The 22,440-nt window shown below is 36.6% G+C and overlaps 1 protein-coding gene across 8 annotated transcripts in view; it reads right to left on the bottom strand.

Annotated features, from left to right (window-relative positions):
• RABGAP1L (RAB GTPase activating protein 1 like) overlaps nt 1–22,440 on the bottom strand; it is a 778,147-nt gene that overhangs the window by 698,253 nt on the left and 57,454 nt on the right. The window contains exon 2 of one of the 8 annotated variants that reach the window (XM_013061130.2): nt 16,778–16,847. The exons of the other annotated variants lie outside the window; for them this stretch is intronic. The gene's annotated coding sequence lies outside the window, so the exon portion shown is untranslated. The remainder of the gene's footprint in view (nt 1–16,777; nt 16,848–22,440) is intronic. 8 annotated transcript variants of the gene reach the window in all.

Below are 22,440 nucleotides of genomic sequence, written 5' to 3'. Positions count from 1 at the left end.
CAACATCCGCAAATCAGTCAATGTGATACAACACATCAATAAAAGAAAGAACAAGAACCATATGATACTCTCAATAGATGCTGAAAAAGCATTTGACAAAGTACAACATCCCTTCCTGATCAAAACTCTTCAAAGTGTAGGGATAGAGGGCACATACCTCAATATCATCAAAGCCATCTATGAAAAACCCACCGCAAATATCATTCTCAATGGAGAAAAACTGAAAGCTTTTCCGCTAAGGTCAGGAACACGGCAGGGATGTCCATTATCACCACTGCTATTCAACATAGTACTAGAGGTCCTAGCCTCAGCAATCAGACAACAAAAGGAAATTAAAGGCATCCAAATCGGCAAAGAAGAAGTCAAATTATCACTCTTCGCAGATGATATGATACTATATGTGGAAAACCCAAAAGACTCCACTCCAAAACTGCTAGAACTTATACAGGAATTCAGTAAAGTGTCAGGATATAAAATCAATGCACAGAAATCAGTTGCATTTCTCTACACCAACAGCAAGACAGAAGAAAGAGATATTAAGGAGTCAATCCCATTTACAATTGCATCCAAAACCATAAGATACCTAGGAATAAACCTAACCAAAGAGACACAGAATCTATACTCAGAAAACTATAAAGTACTCATGAAAGAAATTGAGGAAGACACAAAGAAATGGAAAAATGTTCCATGCTCCTGGATTGGAAGAATAAATATTGTGAAAATGTCTATGCTACCTAAAGCAATCTACACATTTAATGCAATTCCTATCAAAGTACCATCCATCTTTTTCAAAGAAATGGAACAAATAATGCTAAAATTTATATGGAACCAGAAAAGACCTCGAATAGCCAAAGGGATATTGAAAAAGAAAGCCAACGTTGGTGGCATCACAATTCCGGACTTCAAGCTCTATTACAAAGCTGTCATCATCAAGACAGCATGGTACTGGCACAAAAACAGACACATAGATCAATGGAACAGAATAGAGAGCCCAGAAATAGACCCTCAAATCTATGGTCAACTAATCTTCGACAAAGCAGGAAAGAATGTCCAATGGAAAAAAGACAGCCTTTTCAATAAATGGTGCTGGGAAAATTGGACAGCCACATGCAGGAAAATGAAATTGGACCATTTCCTTACACCACACACAAAAATAGACTCAAAATGGATGAAGGACCTCAATGTACGAAAGGAATCCATCAAAATCCTTGAGGAGAACACGGGCAGCAACCTCTTCGACCTCTGCCGCAGCAACATCTTCCTAGGAAACAACGCAAAAGGCAAGGGAAGCAAGGGAAAAAATGAACTACTGGGATTTCATCAAGATCAAAAGCTTTTGCACAGCAAAGGAAACAGTTAACAAAATCAAAAGACAACTGACAGAATGGGAGAAGATATATTTGCAAACGACATATCAGATAAAGGACTAGTGTCCAGAATCTATAAAGAACTTAGCAAACTCAATACCCAAAGAACAAATAATCCAATCAAGAAATGGGCAGAAGACATGAACAGACATTTCTGCAAAGAAGACATCCAGATGGCGAACAGACACATGAAAAAGTGCTCCATATCACTCGGCATCAGGGAAATACAAATCAAAACCACAATGAGATATCACCTCACACCAGTCAGAATGGCTAAAATCAACAAGTCAGGAAATGACAGATGCTGGCGAGGATGCGGAGAAAGGGGAACCCTCCTACACTGTTGGTGGGAATGCAAGCTGGTGCAGCCACTCTGGAAAACAGCATGGAGGTTCCTCAAAATGTTGAAAATAGAACTGCCCTATGATCCAGCAATTGCACTATTGGGTATTTACCCTAAAGATACAAATGTAGTGATCCAAAGGGACACATGCACCCGAATGTTTATAGCAGCAATGTCCACAATAGCCAAACTATGGAAAGAACCTAGATGTCCATCAACAGATGAATGGATCAAGAAGATGTGGTATATATACACAATGGAATACTATGCAGCCATCAAAAGAAATGAAATCTTGCCATTTGCAACAACATGGATGGAACTAGAGCGTATCATGCTTAGCGAAATAAGTCAAGCAGAGAAAGACAACTATCATATGATCTCCCTGATATGAGGAAGTGGTGATGCAACATGGAGGCTTAAGTGGGTAGAAGAATAAATGAAACAAGATGGGATTGGGAGGGAGACAAACCATAAGTGACTCTTAATCTCACAAAACAAACTGAGGGTTGCCGGGGGGAGGGGGTTTGGGAGAAGGGGGTGGGATTATGGACATTGGGGAGGGTATGTGATTTGGTGAGTGCTGTGAAGTGTGTAAACCTGGTGATTCACAGACCTGTACCCCTGGGGATAAAAATATATGTTTATAAAAAATAAAAAATTAAAAAAAAAAAAAAAAAAAAAAAAAACTCACAATTTCCAATAATATCAAAACAAAGAATAATTATTTATTCTAGGATAGCATAATTAGCTAGCCATCATTTAATTGTTAGCCATGTGAATACTCTTCCTTTTAAATTTTAAATCCTTCAAGTCCTCTAAAGGTTTTTTGTTCTTTTGGGTTTTTTTTTTGTTTTTTTTGCAGGTAATGTTTCTGAAAATGCAATATGTAATAGAGGCTATGTCTCTACCCTTCCAAGCTGTCTCATGAACCCTTGATTGCCAAGATGCTACATAGTCCAGGTGTTCCTTCTGTGGCCAATCCTTCAAGCCCAAGCAAACACTCCTAGACTTAACATCTAAATGTTGGAAATTCCCCAAGTCCTGAGACTTCTCCTGATTCCTTGCCACACACCCCCACTAAGTAGTATCTCTCACTGCCATATATTTAAATACCATCTATTTTCTAGCAATCTCCAAATTTCTATTCCAACGCAAATGTCCTCTAAATTCCGTATTTGGAATCCAACTTTCCACTTTATATTTCCATTAGGAATTCTTATCAGTATCTTAAATGTGACCCAAATGGAATTCTTAACACCTCCTCTAAACTTGTTCCTCATTCAATTTCCCTTTCTAGTAAATAATACCACTTTCTAACAAAATGCTCAAACAAGAAATCTGGATATCATTCTATCAGCTCTACTTCTTCATTCCTCACATCAGCAAGTCATGTTAGCTCCACATCCAAAACAAATCCCTCTATCCCATTTCTTCATGGCCATTTTTACCAAACTAATCCAGGCAATGTTCTCATCTACTAAAAAAGTCTCCTAACCCATCTACTACCTCTAGTCCTCTCCTCTCCTAACCTACTCTTCACAGAGATGCCAAAGAAATCTTATGGAAAAGAAGTTATATTACATTAAAACTCCATTCTAAAATCTCTTCACTAAAATTCTAATAAAATCCAAACTACTTGCCAGGACTTACAAAACCCAACACATCTCTGCCCCTGTCACTTTACCATTAACAGCTCTTTAATTACAGAAAGTTGTTCCCCACTTTAGGGTCTTAGCACTTCCCTCCTACGTTCATATGGCTGAATCTAACAGAAGCTTTCATTCATCCATCCAACTCATATTTATGAGTCTCTACTATATGCTAGAAACTACAATGGGAACTGGAGACTAAATGATAAATGAAACCAGTGCAGTCCCAATCTTCCTAGAGCTAACATTCTTAGAGAAGAGAGAAATAACACAGAAAAACAAAACATAAATCAGGATCCCATACTGGAATATATACTATAAAAGGTAATAAGAAGGTAGGAGGCAAAATGGATTCAGTTGCCATTTGGGCTTAATGAGTAAGGCATAGAAAGAACGGGAGTGGGGGGGTGGCCTTCAAGTACAAGAAACAGCAAATACAAAAAGCCCAGGTATGAGAAAAGGCTTATGAGAAAGGAGGCCTTGATAGCTAGGTCAAAGTGAACATGGGTGAGAGCAGTAAAAGAGGAGAAATGTTAAGAAAGGCAGGGAAGCCTGAGGCCACCCCTGATGCTAAAGCTATCTAAATAAACCCCCACCCTAATTCCAACTCTTTTATCTGGAAATATCAAGTGCCTAATATAGTAGACCTAGTACATTCACTAAATGTGTCAAACAAATTGTTGTTAAAAGCACCAATCAGGCTAAAGTTTTTACAAATAACAAATGTAGAACCAGGATTCAAACCAGTATTCTGAATTCAAAGTACATGCTCTGAGCCACTACATTATACCATGTCTTGAAGTTTCCTCACCTATTCCTAGACACTCAGGGCTGGTATCTGTCACTATGCACACAGAACTTTCTCCCTGTCTCTCGTCCCTCCTCCAAAAGTTATCTGTCTTCTCCACAAGCCATTTTTCTTAGATAAGTGATAAACATTTAACCTGGCCCTTAACTCTAAATCACCATGTTAATGAATACTAATAGTTGCTCAATTCAAATAAGATGTCCATTTTTAAGAGGTTTTATTTAGCCTAAGAGAATGTTAAATATTCTGCCAGGCTAACAAAAAGCTATCAGTTTACCAAACTGTGACCTCTTCAAAACACAACAAATTTCTCATTCTACTCAGAATTAAGACAGCTCTCATTACTAACATCAAACCATGCCTCTAAGGCCTTAGGGATACTTTTAGAAGTTTGCCTAATGCTACCTTACTGGGTTGAACATTTCTTTTACCTTCAATGCAAATGCTTACTAAATTTGCACACAAACACAAAATCTGAGAATACAAAGCCAACACTTTAAAATATTTCAACAGGCAGGTAATAATTTTTTTTTTAAGATTTTATTTGTCACTGGGGTGCCTGGGTGGCTCAGTGGGTTAAGCCGCTGCCTTCGGCTCAGTTCATGATCTCAGGGTCCTGGGATCAAGTCCCGTATCGGGCTCTCTGCTCAGCAGGGAGCCTGCTTCTCTCTCTCTCTCTCTCTCTCTCTCTGCCTACTTGTGATTTCTCTCTGTCAAATAAATAAATAAAATCTTTAAAAAAAAAAAAAAAAGACTTTATTTGTCAGAAAGAGTGCACGTGCACCCGCACAAGCAAGAGGAACAGCAAGCAGACATAGAAGCACACTCCCCACCAAGCAAGGAACCTGATTCAGGACTTTATCCCAGGACCCTGGGATCATGACCTGAGCCAACGGCAGATATTTAACCTACTAAACCACCCAGGCATCCCGAAGTAATATTTAAAAATGGGGAAAAAACAGTCTTTAACAAATCATGCTAGGTAATCAGATATTTACATGCAAAAGAATGGAATTGAACCCTTACCTCACACCATACACAAAACTTAATTCAAAATGGACCATAGACCTAAATGTAAGAGGTAAAACTATAAAACTCTTAGAAGAAAACAGGTGTAAACTTTCATGCCCTTCAGTTAAGCAATGATTTCTGAAATGACACCAAAAGCACAATGGCCAAAGAACAAAATAGGTAAACTGAACTATATTGAAATTTTAAATGTTTATGGCAAAAATGATATTATGAAGAAAGTAAAATAAAACTATAGGATGAGAAAATACTTAACAAATCATATATCCAAAAAAAGTCTTGTACCCACATAGTATAAGTAACTCTTACAACTCAATAATAAAAAGACAAATAATCCCAACTTCTAGTTTCAGCTAAAAGGCTTGGAAGTCATCACTCCCTTCCTTACAACAAAAAAAGTTAGAACAAACTAAGTATCAGTAGCTTTGATCCATCAGAAAACTGAGTTCATAAGACAGACTGCCATGGAGAGACAGACAATCCAGAGAGAGATAGCAAGTCAGATCTCTTTACCTGAAGCAGAAGCTGCTGGAGCCATAAACTGGTAGGAACACTTAAATGGTAATTTTGACAAACTGCTAGAAGCTAAGTGAGGAATTTGGGTGTAGGATGGGAGAGTGGTTAAAGAAGGGTAACTTGAAATGTTGTGTATATTAAATTGAGCTTAATAATAACAAATTTCTAACATTCAAAAAAAAGAGAAAGTTGAAACAGCTATACTGATTTTTAAAAAAGCAGACTTCAGAACTAGGAAGATTACTGCAGAGAAAGAGGAGCTTTGTATACTGATAAAGGGATCAATTCTCCAAGAGGATATAACAATCCCAAACAAGTAACCACTTAACAGTGTCAATATCTATAAAGCAAAAACTTATAAAAATGAAAGGAGAAGGGCGCCTGGCTGGTTCAGCTGGTACAGCATGTGACTCCTCATCTTGGGGTTGTGAGTCCAAGCCTAATGTTGGCTGTAGAGATTACTTGAAAGTAAAAAAATAATAATAATAAATTTTTTTAAAGGGATTACTTTAAAAATATATGTGTTGGTTTTTTTTAAAGGAGAAACAGACAATGCCATATTATGGTTGGAGACTTCAACATCCCTCTGTGAAAGAGATCTTGACCTGTGATAGATCAAGCAGGCAGAATATTTGTGAGGATATAAATACCTGCACAGCACCACCAGCCAATATCATCCAACTGACATTTATAGAACATTCCATCTAACAACAGGAGAATACATTTTCTTCTTAAGCTCACAGGGAACATTCACCAAAGAAGACCATATTCTGGGCCATAAAACATAACTTGACAAGTGTGAAAAAATAAAAATCATATAAATATGTTCTCAACCACAATGTAAATTAAACTAGAAATCAGTAACAGAAGGAGAGCTGGAGAATTCCCATGTTTTGGAAATAAACAATACACTTCTAAATGAACATTAGTCAAAGAAGATGACCCAAGAGAAATTTAAAAATATTTTGAACTAAATGAAAATACAACTTGCCAAAAATTGTGGGATGCAGTGAAAAGCAGTACTTACAAACTTGTTGAACTGAATGCGTATACTAGAAAAGAAAAAATACCTAAAATATTTGTAAGCTTCATTAGGAACCTTAGGAAACCAGAAAAAGAAGAACAAATGATAAGAAATAATAAAAAATGTAACAAATCAATGAAATTGAAATGGGAAAATACAGATAAATCAAAAAACAAACACCAAAAGATCAATAAAACTGATAAACTGCTAGCCAAGCTAAACAAGAAAAGAGAAGACACAAATTACTAATATAAAAAAATGAAAGATGGGTCATAACTACCAATCCTCTGGACATTGAAAGGGTAATAGAGGAATACTGCAACAATTCTAGGCCCATAGATTTGGGCCAAAAGTACCAAATTTCACACTAGGAAAATTAGATATCCTGAATAACCCTATAATTTTCAAAAAACTTAACAATAATTAATAACCTTCCAAAAAAGAAAGCATCACACACAGATGGCTTCACCAGTGAATTCTCCGAACATTTAAAGAATAATATCAACTCTCTACAATCACTTCCAGAAAATAAAAGAGGAAACACTTAAATAAACAAATAAATAAAGTCCTTTAAAAACAAACAAACCTGGCATAGCAATCCCTATATCAGACAAATTATATTTTAAACCAAAGACTGTAGTAAGGGATAAAGAAGAGTACTGTATCATTCTTAAAGATTCTATCCAACATTAAGATCTAACAATTATAAGTATTTATGCTGCTAACTTGGGAGCAGTCAATTATATATAAACCAATTAATAACAAAATTAAAGAAACATACTGATAATAATACAATATAAATAGGGGACTTTAACACCCCACTCACAGCAATGGACAGATCACGTAAGCATAAGATCAACAAGGAAACAATGGCTTTGAATGACACAGTGGACTAGATGGATTTCACGTATATATATAGGTCATTCCATCCCAAAGCAACAGAATACACTTTCTTCTCAAATGCACATGGAACATTCTCCAGAACAGATCACATACTGGGTCACAAATCAGGTTTCAATCAGTACCAAAAGACTGGGATGATTCCCTGCATGTTTTCAGAACACAATGCTTTGAAACTAGAACTCAATCACAAGAGGAAATCTGGAAGGAACTCAAATACTCGGAGGCTAAAAAGCATCCTACTAAAGAATGAATGGGTCAACCAGGAAATTAAAGAATTTTATTTTTTTAATTCATGGAAACGAATGAAAATGAAAACACATATGTTCAAAACCTTTGGAATGCAGCAAAGGCAGTCCTAAGAGGGAAGTATATAGAAATACAAGCCTTTCTCAAAAAACTAGAAAGGTCTCAAATATACAAGCTAATCTTACACCTAAAGGAGCTGAAGAAAGAACAGCAAATAAAGCCTAAATCAAGGAGAAGAGAAATAATAAAGATTAGAGCAGAAATGAAACAGAAACCAAAAGAATAGTAAAACAGATCAATGAAACTAGAAGCTGGTTCCTTGAAAGAAATAATAAGATCGATAAACCCCTAGACAGAATTATCCAAAAGAGAAAGGACCCAAATTAATAACATCATGAATAATGAGGAGACATCATGAACACCACCAAGGTAATAAAAATAATTTTAAAAACATACTATGAGCAACCATATGTCAACAAATAAGGCAATCTGGAAGAAATGGATGCATTCCTAGAAACTTATAAACTACCAAAACTTAAACAGGTAGAAACAAAAAACCTGAACAGATCCATAACCAACAAGGAAACTGAAGCAGTAATCAAAAACCTCCCAAAGTAGTCCAGGGCCACATGGCTTCCCAGGTGAATTCCACCAAACATTTGAAGGAGAACTAATACCCATCTAGTCTTCTGAAGCTGTTTCAAAAAATTGAAATGGGGGTGCCTGGGTGGCTCAGTCAGTTAAGCATCTGCCTTTGGCTCAGGTCATGATCCTGGAGTTCCCAGATGGAGCCCTGCATGAGGCTCCCTGTTCAGTGGGGAGTCTACTTCTCCCTCTGCCCCTCACCCTGCTCATGCTCTCACATGTGCTCTCTCTCTCAAATAAATAAATAAAACCTTTAAAAAAATGAAATGGAAGAAAAACTTCTATAAACTCATTCTATGAGACCAGCATTACCTTAATCCCCAAAGACTCCACCAAAAAGGAGAATTACAGACCAATATCCTTGATGAACATGGATGCAAAAATTCTCACCAAGATACTAGCCAATAGGATCCAATAGGACTTTTAAAAAAGGATTATTCACAACCAACCGGGATTTATTCCTGGACTGCAAGGGTGGTTCAATATCGGCCAATCAATCAACATGATACATCACACTGATAAAAGGACAAGAACCATATGATTCTCTTAATTAATTCAGAGAATGCATTTGATGAAATACTACCTCCTTTCTTGAGAAAAAACTCTTCAGTGTAGGGATAGAAGGAACATACCTCTATATCATAAAATCCATTTACAAAAATCCCTCAGCAAATATCATCCTCAGTGGTAAGAAACAGAGCTTGCACCAAAAACCATACATAGGAATAAACCTAAGCAAAGAGATAAGGTCAGGAACACAACAGGGATGCCCACTCTCACCACTGTTGTTCAACATAGTACAAGAAGTCCTAGCCTCAGCAATCAGACAACAGAAAGAAATAAAAGGCATCTAAACTGGCAGAGTCAAACTCTCAGTCTTCACAGATGACATGATACTTTATGTGGAAAAACCCAAAAGATCCCACTCCAAAACTGCTAGAATTCATACAGGAATTCAGCAATATGGCAGGATATGAAATCAGTTGCATTTCTTTTTTTTTTTTTTAATATTTTACTTATTTATTTGACAGAGAGAGGGAGAGAGATCACAAGTAGGCAGAGAGGCAGGCAGAGAGAGGGAGGGAAGCAGCCTCCCTGCTGAGCTGAGAGCCCAATGCTGGACTCGATCCCAGGACCCTGAGATCATGATCTGAGCCAAAGCCAGAGGCTTAACACACTGAACCACCCAGGTGCCCAATCAGTTGCATTTCTATACACTAATAATGAAACAGAAGAAAGAGAAATTAAGCAATTGATCCCATTTATGATTGCACCAAAAACCATACATAGGAATAAACCTAACCAAAGAGATAAACAATGTATACTCCAGAAACAATGGAATACCTATGAAAGAAATTGAGGAAGACACAAAGAAATGGAAAAACATTCCATGCTCATCAACTGGTAGACTAAATATTGTTAAAATGTCTATGCTAACCAGAGCAATCTACACATCAGTGCAATCCCTATCAAAATAACATCAACATTTTTCACAGAGATGGAACAATCCTAAAATTTGTACGGAACCAGAAAAGGCCCCAAATAGCCGGAGAAATGTTGAAAAATGAAAATGTTGAAAAAGAAAACCAAAGCTGATGGCATCACAAGCTCTATTACAAAGCTGTAATCATCAAGACATTTTGGTACTGGCACAAAAAAGGACAAACAGATCAAGAAACAGAATAGAGAACCCATAAATGGACCCTCAACTCTATGGTCAATTAATCCTCAAAAAAGTAGGAAAGAATATCCAATGAAAAAAGGACAGTCTCTTTAGCAAATGATGTTTGGAAAACTGGACAGCCACAAGTAGAAGAATTAAATTGGACCATTTTCTTATACCATACAAAGATAAACTCAAAATGGATGAAAGATCTATATGTGAGACAGGAATCCAATAAAATCCTAGAAGAAAATACAGGTAACAACCCCTTTGACCTTGGCCACAGCAACTTCTTGCTAGACACAGGCAAGAGATATGTTGGCTAATTCAATTTAAAAAATAAGAAATAATAAATAAAAGCATACAAATTTAAGAGGAAGAATAAAACAGTCTTTATTCATAGATTACATCATCATCTATGTAGAAAAATCCCAAAGAATCTACCCAAAAAACCCCTCCTAGGGGAGCCTGGGTGATTTAGCTGGTTAAGAATCTGAATCATGATTTCAGCTCATGTCATCTCAGGGTCATGAGATCGAGGCCCAAGGTGGGCTCCCCACTTAGTGCAGAGTCTGCTTGAAATCCCTTCTGCCCCTACCCCCACACACACAACCACACACTCTCTATGTCTACTCTAAAATAAAGAAACAGATCAGTAAGAAACCTACAAAACACAGATAAAAGAAATTTTAAAAGATCTAAGTAAATGGAGATACTCAATGTTCATGGATTAGAAAAACTCAATATTGTTAACATTATCAATTCTTCCCAACTTGCTGAGGCTGAATGACCAACTGAGCACTCAACTACAAGCTTAACTATGTGCACAAGGGCAGGGGAGCATGTCTCTTTTTATTTTACTCACCAACATATCCCTAACATAGTGCCCACAGATTAAACAGATACATGTTTAATAAATAAGCCAATTATTTTGGATGTAGCAGAATGGACTCTTGCATCAAACAGAATGTTGGGACATAAGATAAGATATTGGACTGAATGAATTCTAAAGTCACTGAATCTTAAGATGCTCATTCCATGTGATGTGTTGAAGAGTTCCATTTTGACAAGTCAGTTCAAAATACAACTGACTGAGTCTACCACTCCACAGCAATATGCTAAGCAAAATAACTACTTGCTCTTTATGTATGGCAATCTACCATTATTTCTGATCAAAAGAAATAGCAGTTGGAAAATTTATAGGAGTCTTTTTTTTTTTTAAGATTTTATTTATTTGAGAAGAGAGAAAAAGAGCGCACATGTGAGCACAAGCAGGAGGAGGGACAGAAAGTGAAGGAGAAGCAGACTCCCCACTGAGCAGGGAGCCCAACTCAGCCTCTATCCCAAGACCCTGGGCTAATGACCCGAGCCAAAGGCAGATGCTTAACTGATCAGCTAAGCCACCCAGGCACCTCCACAGGGGTCTTTTAAATAATACGCAGCTCACAGTGCTATGACCTCAAGACAAACACATCCATTTCAACTCAGTGTGTGAAAGCATTTAGATAGGCACCTGGGTGGCTCAGTTGGTTTAGCGCCTGTCTTCAGTTCAGGTCATGTTCCCAGAGTCCTAGGATAGAGTCTCACATCTGGCTCCCTGCTCATCAGGGAGTCTGCTTCTCCCTCTATCCCTCCCTGCTGCTTGTGATATCTCTCTCTTGCTCTCTTTCTCTCCCAAATAAATAAATAAATAAAATCTTTTTTTTTTTTTCTAAAGGCATTTAGTTAAAAGGTTACCCTTATCATAATCCAAAAATTGGAATGTAAAATCTGACCAAAAAATTTTATGTCTCTTCAGGCACAAAACAAACAAACAAACAAACCTGGGAACTACAGTGTAGGCATATATATATTCATATACTTTAGGCATTTTAAATGTAGAAAAGAATAAGGGGCAGAAAACTTATCAGTCCTACAGGAAATATTTTCCCCTTTTCTGAGCCCAAAGGGGCTCTATAAATATTTTTGACGAACTGAACCACTGAAACACACATATCCCCCACGCTTACAGCAATTCTGCCAATTCTACCAAGTGAAATGGCTTTTAATTCTTACTTTAATGCCACATCATTTTTGACAAATGAGCAATATATCTTAAATTAACACCTCACTTGGATGCCTAAAACTACAATTTTCACATATACTAGAAACAGTATAACAACATTTAGCAAAGTCTAACTGGAAACTATCTTCTTCCCAAAATAACTGAACACATTCAAAAGTATAAAATCGTGGTGCACATGGTCCAATTTCTTTTTGTGCCAAATGTGGTTAGCCAACTTCTTGCTTTTAGATTATGTGTTTGCACCTATTCATTTTCAAGTGGCTCTTGAACTAAAATAGAACGGCGAAAATATGAGTGTGACTCAAAACTGGACAAGATAGGCTGCAAGGACTATTAGGCATGAGAATTCAAATGAGTATATAGTAGACCCATCACAATAGTAGAAACAGGAAAATTCTTAATTTATAGTTAAGAAAATGAACGCGAATAATTTAGAATTAGAACACTTACCAACTATAATTCTGAGCTTTGAAAAACCAAGCCAGTCTTGGGAAAAACAAACAAACAATTACCATAGCCTCTATTTACTAAACAGTTCCTCTACTATTCCAGTTCTCAGGCAAGAGCCATACTAAAATGAATACATATATACAAGTATGTCCTTGCCCCCGAAAAGGTAACAAAAGGGCCTTAGTAGTTCACATTACTTTAGTGGATACCTACTTTTATTTGTCTAGCAATAATCTCAAAACACTCATTTCAGACAATAAGCCCTCCTTCTGTTCAAACCTCAAACCATGGCCAAACAGATCCAAAGATGGACACTGAATACAAACTAATTAGACCAATTAACCCAATTCCTAAGATTTTTGGACTGATGACCAGAGACTCCATCATGACACTTGTTTCTCTTACAGCAGAAACTTTTAAGATGTAAACTAGGAATTGTTGGTGGCCATATTTTTTCCCATATGAAGAATGCCAATATGCAGTGAAAGAAAGTCCTAAATACACACAAGCAAGAGAGTCTTAGTCGAGTCCCTATCATTTTGTTTGAGAGAATCCTGAAGTGCAGCTCCAACTGTTCCCATCCTCAGTCTTGATAAATCCACTGTTCCTTTAATTCTATGAAATATACTTTCCAATAAATTCTTTTTGCATAGTTTCTGTCACATGAAACCTCTTAAGTCCTACTATAATTATAAGCTACCAAAAAAGACATAAAAGATAAACACACACACACACACACTTATTTTTTAAAGTCAGGCTCCTTGCTCAGCAGGGAGCCTGCTTCTCCCTCTGCCTCTGCCTGCCTCTCTCTCTGCCTGTGCTCACTCTCTCTGACAAATAAATAAATAAAATCTTAGAAGATTTTAAGTAATCTCTACACCCAATGTGGGACTCAAACTCACAACCCTAAGATCAAGAGTCACGTGTTCTTCCAACTAAGCCACCTGGACACCCCATAAGATATATTTCAATAGGTTTCATATAGTAGATGAGAACAAATATGTAGGTGAAGGACGAAGACAGTATCTAAAAAGTTGACAATTTCCCAGATAAACAGTATACTGGATATGGTGAAAAAAAGAAAAAAAAAAAGTTAAGCTTAACCAACGAAGTATGGGTAGCTCAGTCGGCTAAGTGCCTTCAGCTCAGGTCATGATCCCAGAATCTGAAGACCGAGCCCCACATCGGCTCCCTGCTCACAGGGAGTCTGCTTCTCCTTCTGCTCCTCACACTGTTCATGCTCTCGCTCTCTCAAATATATATATAAAATCTTAAAAATAAGTATGGTAATAAAAAAGAAACACACACACAAATCAACAGAATAGAACTGGTTTGAGGTTTGAACAGAAGGAGGGCTTATTGTGTTTTAATCAGGAAAAAAAATCCATGATTATATGGTCAATTAATAGACAACAAAGGAGGCAAGAATATACAATAGTGAAAAGATCGTCCCTTCAGTAAGTAGTGCTGGGAAAACTGGATAGCCACATACAAAAGAATGAAAGTGGACCACTTTCTTACACCAAACAGAAAAGTAAACTCAAAATGCTTAAAGACTTAAATGTGAAACCTGAAATCATAAAACTCCTAAAAGAAAACATAGGCAGTAGTACATCTTGTACATCAACCTTAGCAATAGTTTTCTGGATACGTCTTCTCAGGCAAGGAAAACAAGAACAAAAATAAACATTTGGGATTAAATCAAACTAAAAAGCTGTTGCACAAAGGAGACCATCAACAAAATGAAAAGCCAAATAAAGAAATGAAAGAAAAGAGAAAGAAAGAAAAGAAAAAAGGCAACATACTGAATGAAACAGGGTATTTGGAAATGACATATCCAATATGGAGTTAATATCCAAAATATAATAACAAAACCCATATAATTCAACACTAAAACAAACAAAAACAAATCCAATAAAAAATGGGCGAATACCTGAAAGAACATTTTTCCAAATAAGACATAGAGATGGCCAATAAACACATGAAAAGATGATCAACATCACTAATCATCAGGGAAAGGTAAGTCAAAACCACAATGAGATACCACCTCACACCAGTCAGAAGGGCTAGTATCAAAAAGACAATAAGTAACAAGTGCTGGCAAGGATGTAGAGAAAAGAAAACGTTCATGCACTATTGGTGGAAATGGATATTGATGCAGGTACTGTGGAAAGGTGAAGAGGGCTTAAGAGGTACAAATTTCCAGTTATACGTAAGTCATGGGGCACCTGGGTGGCTCACTCAATTTAGCATCTGACCCTTGGTTTCAGCTCAGGTCATGACCCAGAGTTGTGGGATCAAGCCCTACAACAGGCTCTGTGCTCAGCATGGAGTCTGCTCAAGATTCTCCCCCAAATAAATAAAATCTTTAAAAATTAATTAACTAATGAATTAATTTAATTAAATAAGTCATGGGGATGAAAAGTACAGCACAGGGAATATGGTCAATAATATCATAATAAGTCTGAATGGAAAAACATGGTAACTACACTTCCTGCAGTGAGCATTTCACAGTGCATATAATTGTTGAATCACTATGTTGTACACCTATATTATATGCCAACTGTATCTTAATTAAAAATAAAAATACTCAAAAAACTGATTAGCTGAAATGACATAATGGAAAAGGAACAGGTATGTAAATATTGCTTGCCTCACAATGACTGAATAGTACTTTTACGCTGAGTAACACTTGCCATAAACAAACAAAAACCTGTATTAAGATAGTAAGATTTATAAGTGACTGTTCGAAATCAGATTATTGTTACCAATTTTCTACTCCCTCCCTATTACAGATTTGTACATTTAGAGCCCTTATCATGTGATTTTTTAATACCTCTCACTACAGTCAGTGGAGCAAAGTATTTCCCAGCCTAAAAAATTGGGGGCTTAGCCATGTAATTTGCTTTGGTCAATGGAATACCAATAAACAAAACTTGGTCAAAGACTTTAAATGTCTTAAATTATTTGGCTTGGTCTCTTGAGCTCCTTCCATCTATCCTAAGAAGATGGTGGCCCAGGAAGTCAAGAGACCCAAAATGGAACTCATGACAAAGATGTGAATCCAATCCACAGAAGGAGGTAGAGTCTCCCTCACAGACCCACAGAATCATGAGTTAAAAACCTAATTTTTCGTTGTTGTAAGCCATCTAACATTTTGGCATTGTTATATAGCACTGCCACGACAACGGCTGAGTAATTCAGTGACCTATTTAATGTCTTCAGCAGGGGCACCTGGCTGGCTTAGTCAGAATAGCATAGGACTCAGTCTCAGGGTTGTGAGTTCAAGCCCCACACTGGGTGTAAAGATTAGTTAAAAATAAATAAATAAATAAATAAATAAGCAAACAAACAAACAAACTTTAAATGTCTTCAGTATTATTATGCTATCTTTAAATTAAATAAAAATTAGAAATAGCTAACACTGCAACTATCTCTCAAGGAGATACTGATATGGCTTTTAACTACTGCCTAAAAAAATCCAGTGATTTCTGTAATTTTTATATTCCACTGAATTAAAATGTACTTCAACAGACTAATCTTCTAAAACTAATATTCAATTCTAGATATACTCAACTTGTAAAACTTTGACCCATGCATTATACTGTAGTTTAGAAAACCCTACTCAGCATTATCTCCTAGGCAATGACATAGATGAAAAATATTTTGAAAATACTCTCAAATTTTTTTAATCAGGATTGACTTTAACTCTGGATTTTTCTCTTGGTTTTTCTGCCATAATTATTTATGCAATCTATTCAAGAGTTAAGTTGATAAAATTATATACATTATATTATTGTCACTTACTGCCTGGAAAACTAACGTCTGATGGCTATACAATTCAGAGTTCAATAAACTTGGCTTAAGACTAATAATCAGTTTTGTGCCCAGCAGGTACAGGCATATGGTCAAGGGGGAAAAGAAATCCATCACGTGACAGAAGAGACCATCTACTAAGGTATCCACTTCATAGTTCTAGCTCCCCTGGTATAATAAAACCAAAGTTTTGTGATCTGTGGGCCACCATCTAACATTTGGCATGTTGTATAATGCTGCATAAAGCACATACCACACTTCTTTCTGCCCACTATGTCCATGGGAATGGTGTCTCAGCTCTATGAACACACGGGTTTCTTTATCTGAAAAATAAGGGATTAGGCTAGTTGATCTCCAAGATCTCTAAGCTCTAAAGCTTCTATATATCATTTATCTTCAAAGCTATGGCACAGAGAAAAACAATTTCTCTAACAAGTTACAGAGCCAGAAGGAGAACACAGAAATCTTCAGTTGAGAAATCTATTTACTAGCATATTACACTATTACAAACATTTTGAGTCTAATCCACTGTCTCTTCTGCTCTCACATAATACACTCTATGAAAGTATACCAAAATACAACACCAAGCAGAATTAAGAGGGAAAACTAGTGAATTAATGTTTACTGTGTATCTCCACATAATTGGCACTTAGTTAAACAGAGGAAATGGTAATTCCCAATTTGCTGGGTCTAGCAGAGAGAGACTCAATGTAGAATCTTAAAACTTCACAAACTGGGGCACCTGGGTGGCTCAGTGGGTTAAAGCCTCTGCCTTCGGCTCAGGTCATGATCCCAGGATCCTGGGATTGAGCCCCTCATCAGGCTCTCTGCTCAGCAGGGAGCCTGCTTCCTCCTCTCTCTCTGCCTGCTTCTCTGGCTACTTGTGATATCATTCTGTCAAATAAATAAATAAAATCTTAAAAAAAAAGTTCATAAACTTAGCAACCAGACATGGTTCCTAAGAAGACTAAGAGACTTCACAACTACCTTCTTCATCTATTCAATCTGCACAAAATCAGCAGTGAGGGGCACCTGAGTCACTGCACCAGAACAAATAAAAAAAAGAAGGCAAATGATTTAATTGGTTTTTTTTTTTTCCTTTTAAGAATACAGGCAAAGCTCTGACTTCTGTCTCTGAAACACAGGGCCCTCTGTGTTTACTATAATACTGAATATTTGTGAGATATGCCAGACTTAACACCTTTTAACCCATCAGAAGAAATTTAAATACATAAGACCCGAAAACTTCTTGGCATATAGTATACATGTTTATATGCGTTATGCATTTCTCTCTGCCTGGTTCTACAGAATTAGTGAGCCACATAAAAGAATTAGAGTTTTTGAAAATCCCTCAAATTAACTAGGTTTCAAGAAAGGCATTTTTTTTAATTTGGAAGAAATTTTTTTTAATTTATTTATTTGAGAGAGCAAGAAAATCCCTCAAATTAACTAGGTTTCAAGAAAAGGCATTTTTCTTTGATTTGGAAGAAAAATTTTTTAATTATTTATTTGAGAGAGCAAGCACACACACACATGAGCCAGAGGAGGGGAGAGGGAAAAGGACAAGCTCCCCTGCTGAGGGGAGCCCTGTGTGTGTGTGTGGGGGGGGGGTTATTAATCCCAGGACCCTGAGATCATGACAGGAGCCAAAATCAGACACTTATCCAATTGAGGCACCCAGGTGCCCCTGCTTTGGTAGAATCTGTAACAAGGAAAAGATACTATACTTCAGACTACTCCCTAATCTTTTGAGTAAAATTATTCAGCAGGATGCTTATGAGAAAAGTTGAGCAATATGAAAAAAAAAGTTTTAAAACCCTAAAATCAGGACTTCTAAATTGTGTTGTAGAAACTAAACAAAAACACAAAAGCACAGAATAATCTGAATATATTAATAAAATATGACATACCTAAAATTTCATAAGTAGTTTCTATGAATTTACATGTCATATGTCTACAAAAGCAAAGGGGAAAAAATTAAGTCACCATTCACTGGGAAAATAATTCAAAGTAAAAATTTTTCTAGTACTAGATTTTTCTACTTTACTCTCACGAGGCAACAAAATCCAAAGGTACTTTATCTAATTAGAAGAGCTAATTATTCAATGACCCCACAACTATTTCTACTGAATATCCCACCTACTAAAGGATGTTTTTAAATGCCTTCTGATGTTTTAAATAGGAAAAATGTGATAAAATACAAGCTACCAGAAATCCAATATTTGAGTTTCTCATGTTACTGAATTTGCATGCTGATGTCCGTATTGGTATTTGTCATGTCTTTGAATCCTAGGTCATAAGCCACAATAGACTTGCTGCATACTGAGGGCAGAGATAGGAATATTAGACTCCATGCTCTAATACCACTCATACAGAATCCAATTAATTTTTTAACAAGCATTCACTGTTGTTGCTGATGCTGAACACGTATTATTTGACAAGCATAGTTACAGTCTTCTCCAACTGGATGTCTGAGACATTTCAAACTCAACATATTCAGAAATCACACTTTCAACCATTCCCTACCAACCTACCCCTCGCTCCATACTACCTTCCTACAGGTTTTCTCATCTCATTAATGACAATTCAATCCTTTTAACTTTGGCCAACTGTATCAGTCACACTATTCCTCTTGTTCTCTTTTTCTCCTTTCTCAAACTAACTAACTCTCTCCACTCTCTCAGCTTACTCTACACTACCAGGAATTACTTTGGCTCTATCTTCAAATTACATCCAGAAACCAACCATATCTCACTACCTCCATTGCCACTACCAACTCCCAATCCCACTCATCATCATCCCTTACCTAGATTATTCTAAAAGTCTCTGAAAATACTCTCTGCTTCTTTACTTGCTCCCCTATGGTCTATTTTCAAAAGCATCCAAAATGATCCTTTTAATTTAGTTCTTGCCAGTCCTCTGATAAAACTGTCCAATGGCTCCCCCATATTACTCATAATAAAAGCCAAGTGACCTTCAAAGCTATTATATGCCTGTACTACAAAGGCCCCTACTCACTACCCCATCTTACCTTACCTTTGTGACTTCTCTCCTTCAATTCTCCCCTTGTAGACTCAATTCCATTCTAAAACAATCTCCCTGCTATCCGCTTTCTCTCAAACCACCCTGGCACACTTGCTCTGGCTGTTACAAAACAGAACACTTTTCTCCCAGATGTCTGCTAACATGTTTACTTCCCTGTTCATATCTTTGTTCAAATCTCATCCTCCTCAGAGAGCTACCCTGATTGCCTTATCTTATACTACTTCCCCACCACCAATTTCCAATCCCCATTTATCCTGATCTACTTACTTTCTTTCCCAGAACACTTATTTTCTAACAAGAAATCTAATTTACTTTTGTGTCATATTTACTGTTTATTGTCTGTTTCTTCCAGCAGGATGTAGTTTCTTCAAAAGTAAGGATAATTGTTTTATTCACTGATATAACCCAAGCACCTAAAAGAATGCCTGGCATATACCAGACAGATAAACATTTGCTGAATAAATGAACGAACGACTATCCAAGACTGAGTAAATTCAAAGTTCCTAAAACTCAAGAGGACATATAGGACCCCACAGCCTGATCAGAACTTTGACTCTAAAGGATGATGATAATAGCAGACAGTTTTTTTTTTCCCTGGGTAAATAACCAGCATACACTTGACATTACATGGAACTTACACAGGTTTAGGATATAATGAGGTAACTCTTAAAAAAAGATAGTAAACTAAAATGTTAGAGACCTCACAAAAATTCCCATTCATGCAAGGAAAACAAGAACAATAACAAGTCAACCATATTAAGAAATTATTGTTGATATTTCTGAGAGCATGAAAATGGTGGTACTGTCATGAGAGAGTCCTTGTCTTTTGGCAATACATAGTGAAATATTCACAAATTAAATAATAGGCTGAGATTTGCTTCATAAAATCTGGGTGGGCACAGAGGAAACTAGATTGGTCATCATTTGATAACTGCTGAAAGGCCATAGGAATATTTATATCACTCACTTTGATTTTGTATGCTTGAAATTTGTATTTTATATGCTCAAAATCTGACAAAAACAGAAGAAAGTAATAGTACAGAAAGTAAAAGGGAAAAAAGCCTATACTTCCTTTAGCACCTAGCACATTATATGGCACGCAAATAAACATATGATGAAAAAATAAAATACATGTCATAACTAAGAACAGTTCCTATAAAATGGCACAATGACAAGAGCAGATTAAAACAAAAATGAGGGACGCCTGGGTGGCTCAGTGGGTTAAGCCTCTGCCTTCGGCTCAGGTCATGATCTCAAGGTCCTGGGATGGAGCCCCGCATCGGGCTCTCTGCTCAGTGGGGAGCCTGCTTCCCCCCTCTCTCTGCCTGCCTCTCTGCCTACTTACTATTTCTCTCTCTCTGTTAAATAAATAAAAGATCTTTTAAAAAAAGAAAGATAGAAAAAGAAAGGAAGGAAGGAAGGAAGGAAGGCAGGCCCAAAGTAAGGCCGTCCTTCAGAGTAAGGAAAAACGGCATGCAATGCAAAGCGATGGCCACACTGACCTCAGATCTGGATGACTGGAACAGAAGGGGGACAACCCAAAAAAAGTGTCCATCTTTTTTACAAGAAAAAAGGCACTATACTTTATTCTACAAAGGTCATTCATATAAATGCAAAATATAATCAACAGGGACAAGAAAATGTGGCTGAAATTTTATGTACCAAATAATATTACAGCATAATTAGAAGGAATACTAATAGAAATGTTAAGGATCAATTTGACCAGAAAGCAAATACAGCAGGAAGAAAACAGTACCTCAACCTCAGAAAGGTCAAGTAAACAAAAAAATTTTAAGGGCATAGAAAATTTAAATCTTGTAAGTGCTAAGGTAGCATAAACTAGATATACATGGGCACCTGGGTGGCTCAGTCAGTTAATCTGCCATCAGCTCAGCTCATGATCTCAGGGTCCTGGGACTGAGCCCCATGTGGGGCGCCCTGCTTAGCAGGGAGTCTGCTTCTCCCTCTCCCTCTGTTCCTCCTCCCTGTTCATGTGTGTGTGCATTCTCTCTGGCTCTCAAATTAAAAAAAAAAAACAAAACACACACACTCTAGATATACAAAATTTTAATCCTTCAAAACAATTTGCATAACCTCTAGAAACAGTTTCAACAATTTCCCCAACTGATTAATTCTGCTCTAGTAAAATGATATTAGCCTATAGGGCTTATGGTCAAAAACAATTTTTTTAGGGCCACCCATCTAGATCATGTACAGATAATGTTTGGGTTTTGTTTTTAAATTCACATTCAAGTAACTAAAAATAAAAACTTAATGGACTAAGTGCAAAAAAGTATAAATTTTCCCATCAGGAAAAGAAACTTATTTATGCCAGCTTATTCTACTAATGTGCCAAAGAGTAAGATGTGATGTATGTGTTTCACATTCTAGGAATACCAGATTTTTAGCTACCACCTACATAAGAGCTTATATAAAAACATCTCAAGTACCTATTTTAGTTTGATTTTCTCTTGCTTCTTACTCTTACTTGCCACAAAAATCTCACTTTTTTTTTAAATCTCAAATTCTTAATAAAAACAAAGAATAGAGATGTTTTTATGCTATTAATTCCCAGTACAATACTGTGAACCCTGTTGCTGATCAAAAAAGAAATGAGATTTTTTTTCTGATTACTACAAATATTTTCATTTTGTAAAAATTTATTTTCATGTAACCTAAACCAATCATCTTAATAAATCAAAATATTATACCAGATTTCAAAGAGGTGAAACCTATTCTAAATTTGCTCTCAAGTCAAGTCCTTGAATAGAGGGTTTATTTTATGTCTCTTCCACTCTAAAAGACAAAAGTAATATCACAATCTGAAAAGTCACTTCGGGTCTGTGTTTATTACTTTATGAAAGTCTTAAA

This window comes from Mustela putorius, unplaced genomic scaffold (genome assembly GCF_011764305.1).
Source record: "Mustela putorius furo isolate JIRA1106 unplaced genomic scaffold, ASM1176430v1.1 tig00003942_pilon_pilon_pilon, whole genome shotgun sequence".
NCBI lineage: Eukaryota > Metazoa > Chordata > Mammalia > Carnivora > Mustelidae > Mustela > Mustela putorius.
Note: the sequence above shows the minus strand (reverse complement) of the source record. Positions and strands in the feature narration are given on the sequence as shown.